Here is a 4786-nt window from a genome sequence, read left to right as displayed (position 1 = left end):
AATAAAAGTTACTCAGAAGGACTAGAATGTAAGAAATAAGAGAGTGTTTGTGGAAGGACTAGGATGGAAGAATACAAGTGCACTAAGGCACAATGTGTTCACTATGATAAGGATAAGGGATTGGAATAAAGTGAGAGGCACGATGTGTTCACTATGATAAGGATAAGGGTTGGAATAAAGCGAGTGGAGAATCTTGAATGCTCTACTTTAAGTGAGTGGAGATGATAAGGATAACGGTTGGAATAAAGTGAGAGAAGCATTGCGAATGCTCTACTTTAAGTGAGTGGAGACTGTCCAACTGAATAAAATTCTCATCACACAAGGATTTATTTCCAAATAATCAAATCATCACACATTCATATCATAAAATTGTGTGCATGAAGAAATATATTACAAATATCACATCATCACATATTCATAACAAAATTCTCATCACACAAGTATTTATTTCCAAATAATCACATCATCACACATTCATATCATAAAATTGTGTGCATGAAGAAATATATTACAAATATTACATCATCACATATTCATATCAAAATTCTCATCACACAAGGATTTATTTCCAAATAATCACATCATCACACATTCATATCATAAAATTATGTGCATGAAGAAATATATTACAAATATTACATCATCACATATTCATATCAAAATTCTCATCACACAAGGATTTATTTCCAAATAATCACATCATCACACATTCATATCATAAAATTGTGTGCATGAAGAAATATATTACAAATATTACATCATCACATATTCATATCAAAATTCTTATCACACAAGGATTTATTTCCAAATAATCACATCATCACACATTCATATCATAAAATTGTGTGCATGAAATAATTATATAAATACCATCAGTAAATGCCACTTAAGTAATAAGTCACAAATTGGTGTATAATCAACAAAAACTACAAACACAACATCATACATGCATCACAACTCTTGTGATGCTTCTAGTGGAGACTGTGGCAACTCTTCTAATGCTTCCAATGGAGGATGTGGTGCTGTAGATGTACACTCAATCTCTACTTCTTCTGTAGTATGTAGTGCTTTCGGAGTAGACTCAGTATCCTCTTCCTTAAATGCAAGCGGAGGCGGTGGCAACTCTTCTGATGCTTCCAGTGGAGGCTATGGTGCTGTAGGTGTACACTGGGTCTCTACTTCTTCTATAGTGTGCAGTGCTTTCATAGTAGACTCAGTCTCCTCTTCCTTAAAGGGAAGCTCTGATATTGCTTCAGTTGCACATTGTATTCTAATGGCAGCAATTAGGTCTCGAATGATTTCAGCCCTAAACAATTGTATATCCTCCTCTGAATATTTGAGCTCCAAAGAGTCTTCCGATGAAGATCTATGGCTTAAGTGAGAAAATTTCTTTGAAAATCAACATGCAGTTGTAGGCAACTCTCCACCCACAACTATGCCCATCTTCTTGCTCTACTACTAAACGCTTTTGGAAGTCTACCGAGTCTTTGTACTGTCCTGTTTCTCTGATAGCAGATACCAACTTCTCAATCGACCTGCTCATCGTGACATATTAAAAAAACTTAGTGTGTCTATTACATAAGGTACATAATATATAAGTAACAACAGATTAATAGAATACTTACATTTGCACTGAGCCATGAAAGCTTGCAATCGAGTTAACAAACCAACAATAGTTGTCTTCAAGGTCCCAAACCACCAGACTCCAATGTTCCCTACACGAATAATTAAGAACCATTATTATTTAACACAATGTTGCCAATATAAGATGAAAATTAAGGTTGCCATGATACTTACATCTCATGATATGCCATAAATAGGACTCGCACGCCATGTAAATGTAAAGGCTATAACAATTTACAAATATCGGCTATTGTCTTTCTGCTATCGCTAAGTATAGGAGAAAGGAGGGAATCCAACATATACACACGATTTTGTATGACTCTACCAAATCGTGAGATAACTATACTGCACCAACAAATAAATGAATATTAGCTTATTAGATTTAATCAAAATATTGAATTATCAAGCAGAGAAAAAGTTTGTATCAAACCTGAGAATGGCCATCATAACGTTGTTATTGACCTCATTTGAAGCTCTAGAGAGAATTGAAATCTCCTCTCCCCCAAATTCAAGATACTGAGGTCTATGTTGAATCATAACCCTAACATTAAAAGAGCTTCCCAATTCTTCCAATGAAGCCATGTTTGTAGAGTTGAGGTCTTCTATCCTCTTTGACTCTTTGACGGCATTCATTTCGCAATCAATGATTGCTCGAATGGTAGTTATAAATGCATAGAGATGCAAATCTGTATATGTTGACAGTGTGGTGTCATTTTGTATCTCAAAAATTTGACCAAGTACCAAAAAGCAATTGTAGCCCACCCTCCATCCACAATTATAGATGTGGCTATTCTCTTGATGTGATACCTGACATGTTATATACTCTATCTATTATGCCAAGTCACATTGCCGCATTACTATGTCGATAGCACCTACTAACTTTTGAGCTGATCTGCACATCAAAACATATAACAACAGTGAATATGTGCATTGCATATCAATCTACATGTCAAGAAGTGACAACAAGTGTAGTCTATATTTACTCTAACACATTGCCATGGACGGATGTCATTGAGTTGTCAAAGCACTTCTTCGCAAGGATGTCCATGACTACCAGACTCCAATGTGAGCTGCATTATCAATAAAGAATAATTACTGTGTTCGAGACAATTCTAGCAATGCAATAGAAAAAACAAGTAGGGTTTGATGCTTACTTCTCATAATATGTTGTAAAAATAACTCATGCGTCATTCATAGGAACGTGCTTCAACCACTTGCAAACATCCTCTATGGTTTCTTCTTTGTTGCTAAGCACTTCCAAAATACTAGGATCAAGCATATATGAAACGCTTTGTATATTTTGCGAAAAATTTGCTATAACATTACTGTATTAAAAAAAAAAGTATTAGCTTCTTGGGTTTAATCAAAATAAGCAAAGTATAAAGCCAAGGAAAAGGCTGCATCAAACCTGAGGATGGTTGTAATGACTTTGACATTAACCTCTTTCTTAGGATTCAAGAGGATTGAAATCTCTTCTTCACCAAATTCAAAACAATGAGGTTGTTGTCGAATTAACAACATAGCGGTGAATGAACTTTCAATCTGCTCCAATAGATTCATATTTTCATGACTCATCTTACTGAGAGAGTAGTCTACATCGTATTCTTCTTCACTTGCTATGTCTTCTACATCCTCCTTCTGCTATAAAAATATAAGGAGGTTATGCGATGTACACATCCCAAATAAAGGCTTAAACAAGCAAATAAGGTTTCATACATGCTTACATTAGAGTGAGTCTCTCCTCCGCTTGGAGCAAAAATATAAAAAGTAAGGTTTCATACATGCTTTCATTAGAGTGAGTCTCTCCTCCTCTTGGAGGAAAATTTTAAAAATTTATGAGATTTACACATCCCAAATAAAAATAAAGGTTTAAATAATCATAGAAGTATAAAGATAGCATGTTTTCATTAGACAAGTTATGAGATTTACACATCCCAAATAAAAATAATGGTTTAAATAATCATAGAAGTATAAAGATAGCATGCTTTCATTAGACTAAGTCTCTTCTCCTCTTGGAGGAAAATATAAAAAAGTTATGAGATTTACACATCCCAATTAAAGGCTTGAACAAGCATACAAGTATAAAGATAAGGTTTCATACATGCTGCAATGTAGTCATATTTTCAGGTTGTTTCCCAATGGTAGTAATTAGATGTTGAATACTCTCAGCTCGAAATGCTAGCAGATCGGCTTCTGTATATGATTCGATTTTGACTGGTAACTCCAAATCAAAAATCTCTCTAAGAAACAACATGCAGTTGTAGGCAACTCTCCACCCACAGCTGTGTCCATCTTTTTGCTCCACTGGCAGACGTCTTTTGAATTCTACTTGATCTTGTTGCTCCGTGGTTGTTCTGATAGCAGATACTAGCCGATATGTAGCACTATCCATCATGACATATTAAATATATTGATATGTCATGATCATAAGATACAAAATAAGAAAGTATAAAAAATATTAAGAGAATAATTACCTTGGGAGTTTGGCATGATAGCCTTCTATTGAATTCACAAACCATAAACGGTTGAGTTCAAGGTCCCAGAAGATCAGATTCCAATGTGAGCTACACGACCAGAATAAAAATGATTATTGTTTTACACAAACTTGCCAAAGAAATAGTAAAAATAAGGTTAGAGTTGATACTTACGCCTCATGATAAGGCATTAAGATGACTCGCACCCCATCTAAATTCAAAGGGCTTAACCAGGTACAAACATCTTCTATAGTCTTTTGAGGAGAGCTAAGAATAGAAGAAAGGAGAGCATCGAGCATGTAGACACGATGCTACACTGCACTAGGAAGCTGAGAAATAACTACACTGCACCAAGAAATAAACAAATATTAGCTCATAGAATTGATTTGCATTCTGCACTAGGAAACTGATATATAACTACACTGTGAATAAATAAACAAGTGTTAGCTCATTGAAGTAGCAACAAATAAATAAACGTTACCTAAGAATGGCCAAGATAACATTGTCATTAACCTCTTTTAAAGGATTGGAGAGGATTGAAACCTCCTCTCTACCAAAGCTTAAATACTGAGGTTCTCGTTTCAAAACGATCCTAACTTCAAATGAGCTCTCCATTTTATCCAATGCAGCTAAATTTGATTTTTCAATGAAATTTAGAGGTGGTTGCATTGTTGAAGTAGAAGGGAGTG

This window comes from Dipteris shenzhenensis, chromosome 14 (assembly GCF_047967505.1).
Source record: "Dipteris shenzhenensis isolate YYH24624 ecotype China chromosome 14, Dip_SZ_1.0, whole genome shotgun sequence".
Taxonomy (NCBI): domain Eukaryota; kingdom Viridiplantae; phylum Streptophyta; class Polypodiopsida; order Gleicheniales; family Dipteridaceae; genus Dipteris; species Dipteris shenzhenensis.
Note: the sequence above shows the minus strand (reverse complement) of the source record.